The following is a 14,130-nucleotide window of genomic DNA, read 5'->3' as shown; positions in this document are numbered from 1 at the left end:
ATATGCAGCACACCAAATATTTGGTCAAATGTCCCTTAGCAACTTTCACCTTGGTGGAAATGCACCAGTTCCTCTGGCAGCAAAACAGCCCTGGAGCATGATGCTACCACCACCATGGTTTACAGTGTTCCTCTATACATCTGGTCATTGTGACCAAACAAATCAATGTTTGTCTCATCTGACCACAAAACCTTCCTCCAGAAGGCTTTTTCTTCATCTTTGTGATCAGCTGCAAACTGTAATCATGCTTCAAGGTGCTGAATTTGGATCAGGTTCCTCTTTCATCGATGGCAGCCTTTCAGTCCATGGTGATGTAAAACTCACTTGACTGTAGATGGTGTTCCAGAAGCTTCTGGTTCATGGCACGCCTGTGCCTTGTTGGTTCCTGGTTTGTTCCTGACCATTCAAATGAATTTCCTTTCAGCTGAGGGGGGACGGTTTGGGTCTTTTTCCAGCAAAGTGGCTTGGTAAAGTGGTTCCACCTCCCAGTAACTTGTACTTACATACAGTTCTTTGAACTGATTATCTTGGAATCTGCAGTTGTTTAGAAATGGCTCCTGTGTTGTGTAAATCTATGATTGTCTTTCTCAGATCTGTACTGAGCTCCTTGAACTTTCCCATTGTACTGTGTGTTGGTCAATTCAATGTGTGCTGTCAAATAAATCCTTTTTATGTTGTGCGCAGATAAACTACCAACTGGAGTCAATCATGATCACTCACAGAAGCATAAGAGGTCTTGGCCTTGTCAAGTTAAAAGACATTTTGGAACTTTCAGCACCAATGAATTAACAGTCTAAGTGGGCGTATGTATACTTTTGACCCTGTATGTTCTTGTTTTGTTTTCTATGAGAGATTGTAATAATCGAAAGCCCAATACTGGCATGGCATTCATGTCAGTGTATGTACATTTCTGAGTGCAACTATATTCAACCAATAAATAAATATAGTAATAAATATATTATTAAGGAAACTTTTAAGGAAAAAATAAAGATAAAAATGCTTCGCAGTGAAAGTGCAAAAACTGTCCCTAAGAACTGAAATCACAAGCCTGACTCCCCTAGCTTGCTCAAGTTTAATAATCTGGAAAGTTCAGTGAATAATTAAGGCTTAAAGCATCAGAACTGGGAAAGTGGATAATGAAAGAATGAAGCGGAGCCGTAACTGACTGGCCGACTGCGGTATAATTAAATCAGCAGTGAAATGTCAGCTATGTGCTTCTCCTGAGTAAATAATGAATGTTTTGTAATTGGAGAGGCGGGAAGGTGGCTTTAGCTGACCTCAAGTCTCAGTTTAAAGGGCGCAGGTTAGGAGTGGATTTATAAACCAGGTTAAAGATCAAGAGGAGGAAGTCCTTGAGAGATGAAGGTGGAGTTCATGTGATGCTCATCTTGAATGTGATTCTAATGATGACAGATTGAAGACAGCTGAAAAACAAGGACACACACACCCACACACACATTTATTGTACAACCCCGATTCCAAAAAAGTTGGGACAAAGTACAAATTGTAAATAAAAACGGAATGCAATAATTTACAAATCTCAAAAACTGATATTGTATTCACAATAGAACATAGACAACATATCAAATGTCGAAAGTGAGACATTTTGAAATTTCATGCCAAATATTGGCTCATTTGAAATTTCATGACAGCAACACATCTCAAAAAAGTTGGGACAGGGGCAATAAGAGGCTGGAAAAGTTAAAGGTACAAAAAAGGAACAGCTGGAGGACCAAATTGCAACTCATTAGGTCAATTGGCAATAGGTCATTAACATGACTGGGTATAAAAAGAGCATCTTGGAGTGGCAGCGGCTCTCAGAAGTAAAGATGGGAAGAGGATCACCAATCCCCCTAATTCTGCGCCGACAAATAGTGGAGCAATATCAGAAAGGAGTTCAACAGTGTAAAATTGCAAAGAGTTTGAACATATCATCATCTACAGTGCATAATATCATCAAAAGATTCAGAGAATCTGGAAGAATCTCTGTGCGTAAGGGTCAAGGCCGGAAAACCATACTGGGTGCCCGTGATCTTCGGGCCCTTAGACGGCACTGCATCACATACAGGCATGCTTCTGTATTGGAAATCACAAAATGGGCTCAGGAATATTTCCAGAGAACATTATCTGTGAACACAATTCACCGTGCCATCCGCCGTTGCCAGCTAAAACTCTATAGTTCAAAGAAGAAGCCGTATCTAAACATGATCCAGAAGCGCAGACGTCTTCTCTGGGCCAAGGCTCATTTAAAATGGACTGTGGTAAAGTGGAAAACTGTTCTGTGGTCAGACGAATCAAAATTTGAAGTTCTTTATGGAAATCAGGGACGCCGTGTCATTCGGACTAAAGAGGAGAAGGACGACCCAAGTTGTTATCAGCGCTCAGTTCAGAAGCCTGCATCTCTGATGGTATGGGGTTGCATTAGTGCGTGTGGCATGGGCAGCTTACACATCTGGAAAGACACCATCAATGCTGAAAGGTATATCCAGGTTCAAGAGCAACATATGCTCCCATCCAGACGACGTCTCTTTCAGGGAAGACCTTGCATTTTCCAACATGACAATGCCAAACCACATACTGCATCAATTACAGCATCATGGCTGCGTAGAAGAAGGGTCCGGGTACTGAACTGGCCAGCCTGCAGTCCAGATCTTTCACCTATAGAAAACATTTGGCGCATCATAAAACGGAAGATACGACAAAAAAGACCTAAGACAGTTGAGCAACTAGAATCCTACATTAGACAAGAATGGGTTAACATTCCTATCCCTAAACTTGAGCAACTTGTCTCCTCAGTCCCCAGACGTTTACAGCCTGTTGTAAAGAGAAAAGGGGATGTCTCACAGTGGTAAACATGGCCTTGTCCCAACTTTTTTGAGATGTGTTGTTGTCATGAAATTTAAAAATCACCTAATTTTTTCTTTAAATGATACATTTTCTCAGTTTAAACATTTGATATGTCATCTATGTTCTATTCTGAATAAAATATGGAATTTTGAAACTTCCACATCATTGCATTCCGTTTTTATTTACAATTTGTACTTTGTCCCAACTTTTTTGGAATTGGGGTTGTAGAACTATATTTCTGCATAAATATGACCTAAAACATCATCAGATTTTCACACAAGTCCTAAAAGTTGATAAAGAGAACCCAGTTAAACAAATGAGACAAAAAATATTATACTTGGTCATTTATCTATTGAGGAAAATGATCCAATATTACATATCTGTGAGTGGCAAAAGTATGTGAACCTTTGCTTTCAGTATCTGGTGTGACCCCCCTGGTGCAGCAATAACTGCAACTAAACGTTTGCGGTAACTGTTGATCAGTCCTGCACACCGGCTTGGAGGAATTTTAGCCCATTCCTCCGTACAGAACAGCTTCAACTCTGGGATGTTGGTGGGTTTCCTCACATGAACTGCTCGCTTCAGGTCCTTCCACAACATTTCGATTGGATTAAGGTCAGGACTTTGACTTGGCCATTCCAAAACATTCACTTCATTCTTCTTTAACCATTCTTTGGTAGAACGGCTTGTGTGCTTAGGGTCGTTGTCTTGCTGCATGACCCACCTTCTCTTGAGATTCAGTTCATGGACAGATGTCCTGACATTTTCCTTTAGAATTCACTGGTATAATTCAGAATTCATTGTTCCATCAATGATGGCAAGCTGTCCTGGCCCAGATGCAGCAAAACAGGCCCAAACCATGATACTACCAGCACCACATTTCACAGATGGGATAAGGTTCTTATGCTGGAATGCAGCATTTTCCTTTCTCCAAATATACCACTTTTTGTTTAAACCAAAAAGTTCTATTTTGGTCTCATCCATCCACAAAACATTTTTCCAATAGCCTTCTGGCTTGTCCACGTGATCTTTAGCAAACTGCAGACGAGTAGCAATGTTCTTTTTGGGGAGCAGTGGCTTTCTCCTTGCAACCCTGCCATGCACATCATTGTTGTTCAGTGTTCTCCTGATGGTGGACTCATGAACATTAACATTATCCAATGTGAGAGAGGCCTTCAGTTGCTTAGAAGTTACCCTGGGGTCCTTTGTGACCTCGCTGACTATTACACACCTTGCCCTTGGAGTGATCTTTGTTGGTCGACCACTCCTGGAGAGGGTAACAATGGTCTTGAATTTCCTCCATTTGTACACAATCTGTCTGACTGTGGATTGGTGGAGTCCAAACTCTTTAGAGATGGTTTTGTAACCTTTTCCAGCCTGATGAGCATCAACAACACTTTTTCTTGAGGTCCTCAGAAATCTCCTTTGTTCGTGCCATGATACACTTCCACAAACATGTGTTGTGAAGATCAGACTTTGATAGATCCCTGTTCTTTAAAGAAAACAGGGTGCCCACTCACACCTGATTGTCATCCCATTGATTAAAACACCTGACTCTAATTTCACCTTCAAATTAACTGCTAATCCTAGAGGTTCACATACTTTTGCCACTCACAGATATGTAATATTGGATCATTTTCCTCAATAAATAAATGACCAAGTATAATATTTTTGTCTCATTTGTTTAACTGGGTTCTCTTTGTCTACTTTTAGGACTTGTGTGAAAATCTGATGATGTTTTAGGTCATATTTATGCAGAAATATAGAAAATTCTAAAGGGTTCACAAACTTTCAAGCACCACTGTATAGCTGCACTCTATAGCTGTTACATAATACCCATAATGCACTATGCTGCCATTATATATAACATGCACAGAAAAAGAAAAAATGTACACTGTGGCTATAATCCATTGAAGTGCAAAAGTTTTCATACCCCTAGGACAAATTGAAGAAGACAGATTGAATTATATCAGCTTGAAAGTTTTTCTTTTCTCAAACACACACACACACACACACACACACACACACACACACTTCCTGATTTTTTTTTGTATCTGCTAAATGTCAATCACTGCCTTTGTCAAATCAGATCTGGACAATTTTTTTTTTCATTTCTTTTGTCAACAGCTCTCTTGTTTTTGGGAAACATCTGGCAATAAGCTGTTTGGGAATTAAAAGAGTTGACTCTTTTCAGCGATCAGTGATGAGGGAGATGGAGTTTCTCTCAAAAATGGCCAAAGGTGTTGAACAATTTATATAACTGATATGCAAATACAAACAACTTAGGCTCATTTTGGAAAAAAATAAATAAAATAAATTTAAAATTTTTTAAAAAAGGCCACTGAGTTGTTTAGGAGTCAAAAGAGTCGGTTCTGAGACGAATCCAGTGCACTGGATCCGACCCTTTCAGCTCCAAAACGACTCAATGGCAAATTATTTTTATTCTTTTCAAATCAAGCCCAAGTTGCTTGTGTTTGCATCAATGATATAAATTGTTCAACACCTTTAGCTATTTTTGAAACAAACTCAATCATCACTGATCACTGAAAAGAGTCAACTCAAGTCAATTCCTTCGAGGCTCACTGACAATTACTGAATGATCTGTATTTAAATTGTCGACCATCAATTTTTCTTCTCAAACCAGCCAAAAATGGTTGTTTTTGCTTGTTGATCATTTGGTTGTTTTGGGAATCTTTTAAAGAGCTGGTCGGGATCCGAGAGAATCGGTTCTTATTTGGTGAACTGGATCACTGAAAGAGTCGGTTCTTATTTGGTGAGCTGAATCACTGAAAGAGTCGGTTCTTATTTGGTGAACTGGATCACTGAAAGAGTCGGTTCTTCGTTGGTGAGCTGAATCACTGAAAGAGTCGGTTCTTATTTGGTGAACTGGATCACTGAAAGAGTCGGTTCTAATTTGGTGAGCTGAATCACTGAAAGAGTCGGTTCTTCTTTGGTGAACTGGATCACTGAAAGAGTTGTTTCTTATTCGGTGAACTGGATTACTGAAAGAGTCGGTTCTAATTTGGTGAACTAGATCACTGAAAGAGTCGGTTCTTATTTGATGAGCTGGATCACTGAAGGAGTCGGTTCTTATTTGATTAACTGGATCACTGAAAGAGTCGGTTCTTATTTGGTGAGCTGGATCACTGAAAGAGTCGGTTCTTATTTGATGAGCTGGATCACTGAAAGAGTCGGTTCTTATTTGGTGAGCTGGATCACTGAAAGAGTCGGTTCTTCTTTGGTGAACTGGATCACTGAAAGAGTCGGTTCTTCTTTGGTGAACTGGATCACTGAAAGAGTCGGTTCTTATTTGGTGAACTGGATCACTGAAAGAGTCGGTTCTTCTTTGGTGAGCTGGATCAGTGAAAGAGTCGGTTCTTCTTTGGTGAACTGGATCACTGAAAGAGTCGGTTCTTATTTGGTGAGCTGGATCACTGAAAGAGTCGGTTCTTCTTTGGTGAGCTGGATCACTGAAAGAGTCGGTTCTTCTTTGGTGAGCTGGATCACTGAAAGAGTCGGTTCTTATTTGGTGAGCTGGATCACTGAAAGAGTCGGTTCTTCTTTGGTGAGCTGGATCACTGAAAGAGTCGGTTCTTATTTGGTGAGCTGGATCACTGAAAGAGTCGGTTCTTATTTGGTGAACTGGATCACTGAAAGAGTCGGTTCTTATTTGGTGAGCTGGATCACTGAAAGAGTCGGTTCTTCGTTGGTGAGCTGAATCACTGAAAGAGTCGGTTCTTATTTGGTGAACTGGATCACTGAAAGAGTCGGTTCTAATTTGGTGAGCTGAATCACTGAAAGAGTCGGTTCTTCTTTGGTGAACTGGATCACTGAAAGAGTTGTTTCTTATTCGGTGAACTGGATTACTGAAAGAGTCGGTTCTAATTTGGTGAACTAGATCACTGAAAGAGTCGGTTCTTATTTGATGAGCTGGATCACTGAAGGAGTCGGTTCTTATTTGATTAACTGGATCACTGAAAGAGTCGGTTCTTATTTGGTGAGCTGGATCACTGAAAGAGTCGGTTCTTATTTGATGAGCTGGATCACTGAAAGAGTCGGTTCTTATTTGGTGAGCTGGATCACTGAAAGAGTCGGTTCTTCTTTGGTGAACTGGATCACTGAAAGAGTCGGTTCTTCTTTGGTGAACTGGATCACTGAAAGAGTCGGTTCTTATTTGGTGAACTGGATCACTGAAAGAGTCGGTTCTTCTTTGGTGAGCTGGATCAGTGAAAGAGTCGGTTCTTCTTTGGTGAACTGGATCACTGAAAGAGTCGGTTCTTATTTGGTGAGCTGGATCACTGAAAGAGTCGGTTCTTCTTTGGTGAACTGGATCACTGAAAGAGTTGTTTCTTATTCGGTGAACTGGATTACTGAAAGAGTCGGTTCTAATTTGGTGAACTAGATCACTGAAAGAGTCGGTTCTTATTTGATGAGCTGGATCACTGAAGGAGTCGGTTCTTATTTGATTAACTGGATCACTGAAAGAGTCGGTTCTTATTTGGTGAGCTGGATCACTGAAAGAGTCGGTTCTTATTTGATGAGCTGGATCACTGAAAGAGTCGGTTCTTATTTGGTGAGCTGGATCACTGAAAGAGTCGGTTCTTCTTTGGTGAACTGGATCACTGAAAGAGTCGGTTCTTCTTTGGTGAACTGGATCACTGAAAGAGTCGGTTCTTATTTGGTGAACTGGATCACTGAAAGAGTCGGTTCTTCTTTGGTGAGCTGGATCAGTGAAAGAGTCGGTTCTTCTTTGGTGAACTGGATCACTGAAAGAGTCGGTTCTTATTTGGTGAGCTGGATCACTGAAAGAGTCGGTTCTTCTTTGGTGAGCTGGATCACTGAAAGAGTCGGTTCTTCTTTGGTGAGCTGGATCACTGAAAGAGTCGGTTCTTATTTGGTGAGCTGGATCACTGAAAGAGTCGGTTCTTCTTTGGTGAGCTGGATCACTGAAAGAGTCGGTTCTTATTTGGTGAGCTGGATCACTGAAAGAGTCGGTTCTTATTTGGTGAACTGGATCACTGAAAGAGTCGGTTCTTATTTGGTGAGCTGGATCACTGAAAGAGTCGGTTCTTCGTTGGTGAGCTGAATCACTGAAAGAGTCGGTTCTTATTTGGTGAACTGGATCACTGAAAGAGTCGGTTCTAATTTGGTGAGCTGAATCACTGAAAGAGTCGGTTCTTCTTTGGTGAACTGGATCACTGAAAGAGTTGTTTCTTATTCGGTGAACTGGATTACTGAAAGAGTCGGTTCTAATTTGGTGAACTAGATCACTGAAAGAGTCGGTTCTTATTTGATGAGCTGGATCACTGAAGGAGTCGGTTCTTATTTGATTAACTGGATCACTGAAAGAGTCGGTTCTTATTTGGTGAGCTGGATCACTGAAAGAGTCGGTTCTTATTTGATGAGCTGGATCACTGAAAGAGTCGGTTCTTATTTGGTGAGCTGGATCACTGAAAGAGTCGGTTCTTCTTTGGTGAACTGGATCACTGAAAGAGTCGGTTCTTCTTTGGTGAACTGGATCACTGAAAGAGTCGGTTCTTATTTGGTGAACTGGATCACTGAAAGAGTCGGTTCTTCTTTGGTGAGCTGGATCAGTGAAAGAGTCGGTTCTTCTTTGGTGAACTGGATCACTGAAAGAGTCGGTTCTTATTTGGTGAGCTGGATCACTGAAAGAGTCGGTTCTTCTTTGGTGAGCTGGATCACTGAAAGAGTCGGTTCTTCTTTGGTGAGCTGGATCACTGAAAGAGTCGGTTCTTATTTGGTGAGCTGGATCACTGAAAGAGTCGGTTCTTCTTTGGTGAGCTGGATCACTGAAAGAGTCGGTTCTTCTTTGGTGAGCTGGATCACTGAAAGAGTCGGTTCTTATTTGGTGAGCTGGATCACTGAAAGAGTCGGTTCTTATTTGGTGAGCTGGATCACTGAAAGAGTCGGTTCTTATTTGGTGAGCTGAATCACTGAAAGAGTCGGTTCTTATTTGATGAGCTGGATCACTGAAAGAGTCGGTTCTTATTTGGTGACCTGGATCACTGAAAGAGTCGGTTCTTCTTTGGTGAACTGGATCACTGAAAGAGTCGGTTCTTATTTGGTGAGCTGGATCACTGAAAGAGTCGGTTCTTCTTTGGTGAGCTGGATCACTGAAAGAGTCGGTTCTTATTTGGTGAGCTGAATCACTGAAAGAGTCGGTTCTTATTTGGTGAGCTGAATCACTGAAAGAGTCGGTTCTTATTTGGTGAGCTGGATCACTGAAAACAGCCGAATTTCTCATCAAATAATGAAGAGAGTTTTGTGAGACGGAGCTGATGATGACGATGACCAGTGGGCGGGTCCATGGTTATTTCGGGGAGGGGGAGGGGGGTAATCTCAGTGGCGCCACGTTAATAAAACACGCAGTCGCGCCGGAGTGTCAATAAAAATGAAGACGCGCCGCACAGACCCTGAAATGCGGCTCTCTGATTGGCTGAGCGGCCGCCGTCCCTCTGGAGATCGCAGCCTCCTCATTGGCTGGCGCCTGGCGAGACGCTCACGCGCACCGTGTCGACTCGCTTTTTTTGTTGTTGTTATCGTTGAGAGAGAGGGAGAGAGAGGGAGATGCTGGAGGAGAGAAGCTCGGAGATTCATATCGGGTGGACCGAGAGCTGATGAGACAGTGGGGAGGTGGAGGAGGAGGAGGTGGTGGTGGAGGAGGGGGGGAAGCTGAAACTTGGATTTCTACCTCACTGTGCTGCTTGTGTTGATGTTTATCCCGGGCTGATGTGTGAGTACACACGCTTCATTCACATCATGTTTTCGCAGCTCGGACCCGCACATCACATTTACAACCTGCCTCCATCCATCCGCGCGCGTGCACGCTCACCGGTGCGCGTGCACATTCAGAGCCACCCGGTCATCACCTAATGCACCTGATTCATCATTCACCATTCATACATCTGCTCATGGGTTGTTGTTGTTGTTTGTTTTGTTGTTTTTTTGTTTGTTTGTTTGTTTTTGCATGACTTTTACATCCACTCCACATCTGGCTCCAAATGTTTGAACGGCAGTCGGCCTCGATGACGTCATAACACCATATAAGGCGCGGCCGGCGCGCGGTTGTCTCGCTCCTAGTTAGTCGGTGCTTCTGTTTGGAACACATCTTAAGTAGGCGTGGGACTTGACGTCACAACCTCCGACATTCCGACAGGTTCTGATTAGAGGGAGGGGCCTGAGAGAGAGAGAGAGAGAGAGAGAGAGACAGGGGTGTAAGGCAGTTTTGGTGGTGTTAGGTGGGGGGAGGGGGGTGTAAGGCAGCTTTGGTGGTGGTGGGGGAGGGGGGTGTAAGGCAGTTTTGGTGGTGGTGGTGGGGGGAGGGGGGTGTAAGGCAGCTTTGGTGGTGGTGGTGGGGGAGGGGGGTGTAAGGCAGTTTTGGTGGTGGTGGGGGGAGGGGGGTGTAAGGCAGTTTTGGTGGTGGTGAGGTGGGGGAGGGGGTTTAAGGCAGTTTTGGTGTTGTTGGTGGTGAGGTGGGGGGAGGGGTGTATAAAGCAGTTTTGGTGTTGGTGGTGGGGGGAGGGGGGTTGTAATAGTGATAGTAATAGTAATAGTAGTGATAACAAGCTTGCTTGTCCACCCATAAGTCCAGGCTCTGTCTTTGTCCCCTAAAGCCCACCGCACACCTTCCTGATTTGCTTACGATTTTGTCGGGCTGATTAAATCGCTTGCGAATCGTAAATGTGTGTGGGAGCACCTCATAGCCGATTTCATCGGTTCTCGGTTGCTCGGTTCAGATCAAACTGGTCTTGATATTTTCGGACGCGATCTCCTCGTAATCAACACAATCGGTATTGTGTGCGTTGTTACTCTGATCTCATTGGTTACAATAATTTTAAACAGCCAATTGGAGTGCCAGGATTGATCACATGGTGTAAATAAGGCAAAATGGCGACTTGCGACAATCACACGTGGACTGCAGACCGGGAAGCACAACTTGTGTCACTTTGGGAAGCGTCCACCTGTCTTTATGACATTAGTTCACCTGATTACAGCAAACGGGAAAAGAGGAACAAGGCTATGGCTGTAATCGTGTCAGCTTTGAAAATGCTTGGTAAAGTATTATAGCATTGTCAGTGGTACAGAAATTGCTTGTCCGGAATCCCGGAACAAGTTGAATTTTATGAACGACTGAACAAATTAGAATCAATTCTTATTATTGATTTGTCTAGTTGGGATTATTATCCATTTTTGATTCTAATATTCAAAATGTAATACTTCTCTATGTATGTATGCATACAACCCCGATTCCAAAAAAGTTGGGACAAAGTACAAATTGTAAATAAAAATGGAATGCAATAATTTACAAATCTCAAAAACTGATATTGTATTCACAATAGAACATAGACAACATATCAAATGTCGAAAGTGAGACATTTTGAAATTTCATGCCAAATATTGGCTCATTTGAAATTTCATGACAGCAACACATCTCAAAAAAGTTAGGACGGGGCAATAAGAGGCTGGAAAAGTTAAAGGTACAAAAAAGGAACAGCTGGAGGACCAAATTGCAACTCATTAGGTCAATTGGCAATAGGTCATTAACATGACTGGGTATAAAAAGAGCATCTTGGAGTGGCAGCGGCTCTCAGAAGTAAAGATGGGAAGAGGATCACCAATCCCCCTAATTCTGCGCCGACAAATAGTGGAGCAATATCAGAAAGGAGTTCGACAGTGTAAAATTGCAAAGAGTTTGAACATATCACCATCTACAGTGCATAATATCATCAAAAGATTCAGAGAATCTGGAAGAATCTCTGTGCGTAAGGGTCAAGGCCGGAAAACCATACTGGGTGCCCGTGATCTTCGGGCCCTTAGACGGCACTGCATCACATACAGGCATGTTTCTGTATTGGAAATCACAAAATGGGTTCAGGAATATTTCCAGAGAACATTATCTGTGAACACAATTTACCGTGCCATCCGCCGTTGCCAGCTAAAACTATAGTTCAAAGAAGAAGCCATATCTAAACACGATTCAGAAGCTCAGATGTCTTCTCTGGGCCAAGGCTCATTTAAAATGGACTGTGGCAAAGTGGAAAACTGTTCTGTGGTCAGATGAATCAAAATTTGAAGTTCTTTATGGAAATCAGGGACGCCATGTCATTCGGACTAAAGAGGAGAAGGACGACCCAAGTTGTTATCAGCGCTCAGTTCAGAAGCCTGCATCTCTGATGGTATGTGGTTGCATTAGTGCGTGTGGCATGGGCAGCTTACACATCTGGAAAGACACCATCAATGCTGAAAAGTATCTCCAGGTTCTAGAGCAACATATGCTCCCATCCAGACAACGCCTCTTTCAGGGAAGACCTTGCATTTTCCAACAAGACAATGCCAAACCACACACTGCATCAATTACAGCATCATGGCTGCGTAGAAGAAGGGTCCGGGTACTAAACTGGCCAGCCTGCAGTCCAGATCTTTCACCCATAGAAAACATTTGGCGCATCATAAAACGGAAGATACGACAAAAAAGACCTAAGACAGTTGAGCAACTAGAATCCTACATTAGACAAGAATGGGTTAACATTCCTCTCCCTAAACTTGAGCAACTTGTCTCCTCAGTCCCCAGACGTTTACAGACTGTTGTAAAGAGAAAAGGGGATGTCTCACAGTGGGAAACATGGCCTTGTCCCAACTTTTTTGAGATGTGTTGTTGTCATGAAATTTAAAAATCACCTAATTTTTCTCTTTAAATGATACATTTTCTCAGTTTAAACATTTGATATGTCATCTTTGTTCTATTCTGAATAAAATATGGAATTTTGAAACTTCCACATCATTGCATTCCGTTTTTATGTACAATTTGTACTTTGTCCCAACTTTTTTGGAATCGGGGTTGTAGATCTTTGGGGTCATGTGAAATGTGCATGTGGTGGGCAGAGATTATTAGAGTAATTCAATGTCATTCAAGCTCTTTAACTCGTTTTACACCAGAGTGTCGCAGTAAATAAATGACCACATATAATATTTTTGTCTCATTTGTTTAACTGGGTTCTCTTTATCTACTTTTAGGACTTGTGTGAAAATCTGATGATGTTTTAGGTCATATTTATGCAGAAATATAGAAAATTCTAAAGGGTTCCCAAACTTTCAAGCACCACTCTATGTGGCATTGGCAAGAACATGGACACTCATTAATGTCCTGGTAGACTTTAGTGATTCATCATGAAGGACTCCCAGATGATGATGATGAAGATGATGTCAGCAGAGGAGAGAAGAAGTGTATCTGAAGTGCTGCAAATTGTAATTAATCCACATTTTCCAGCTCTATCACCTCCTCATCTGTACTCTCTGCTCAAACATATCAGCTTCACCGTCAGCGCCTTGACGCTCGTCATCTTGTGGATCACTAATCTCTATCCAGGAGCTAACAGTGACATTTTTATGGATTTTTTAAAATCACTTTATCACTTTACGCTGAAAGTTTTCTGGTGTTGAAAATTCAATGCCATTGCAACCACACTAGCAACAACAATGTCTTTTTGTGAGGTCAGCACGCCACACGACGGCTAACGTCTCACAGAAATACCGAAAATACAGCACCAGCTAACTAATTAGCACCAGGCTCACTAAACATCACAAACACAAACATTTCAATATAAGGATGTTTAATAATTAGTGTTTCAAGGTGGCGTTTTCTTTCAAGCCGTCCAGTCAGTTCATGGATGAAGCCTGGATGGATGAGTGCAATTCGGTTTTTCTGATATGAGCCAATTTAGTACAGTTCTATCTGATGATTGAGGTTAATCGAGGTAAGGTAAGACAATCTTCAGCTTGAGACGGATGATTATTTATCATATGGAATAAAATAAAACAAGAAATGGTGTCGAGTGAAATGATGTCAGAATTTGTGGTAGTTTGGAGGAATCTGGCTGTCTGACTCCAGAAAGATCATTGTGTTCGAAATGAGAAACCTTACTGCATCTGGTCCAAGACACTGGATGCTATTCAGTCCCATACGGCAGTCGACATGCTAAGGTGTGTAGCAGCAGAGAATGTGATGTGATTCAGGATGCTGTGCCAGACTGCGTAGGCTGTTCCGTATGGTCGCTATTTACAGCTTTTTTTTTTTTTTTTTTTCCACCCAGTGGCTTTAACTAGTGTCCTTTTCAAAGTCTCAACACGAAGCAAGTTTTAATGCGGTATATTGAAATATTTTTTAAAATAGAAATGAAGTGAAAAGCAGCACTTGGAGCAATAATGTCTAAATCTAATTGGTGTGTGTATGGCTGACTGAGCACATCCCTTCATGAACTGAGG

The 14,130-nt window shown here is 42.1% G+C and overlaps 1 protein-coding gene across 1 annotated transcript in view; it reads left to right on the top strand.

Moving 5' to 3' along the window:
* The first annotated feature begins 9,533 nt into the window (after positions 1-9,533).
* smad10a (SMAD family member 10a) overlaps positions 9,534-14,130 on the top strand; it is a 45,985-nt gene continuing 41,388 nt past the window's right edge. The window contains exon 1 of the mRNA XM_060904573.1: positions 9,534-9,601. The gene's annotated coding sequence lies outside the window, so the exon portion shown is untranslated. The remainder of the gene's footprint in view (positions 9,602-14,130) is intronic.

This window comes from Neoarius graeffei, chromosome 22, assembly GCF_027579695.1.
Source record: "Neoarius graeffei isolate fNeoGra1 chromosome 22, fNeoGra1.pri, whole genome shotgun sequence".
Taxonomy (NCBI): Eukaryota; Metazoa; Chordata; class Actinopteri; order Siluriformes; family Ariidae; genus Neoarius; species Neoarius graeffei.
Note: the sequence above shows the minus strand (reverse complement) of the source record. Positions and strands in the feature narration are given on the sequence as shown.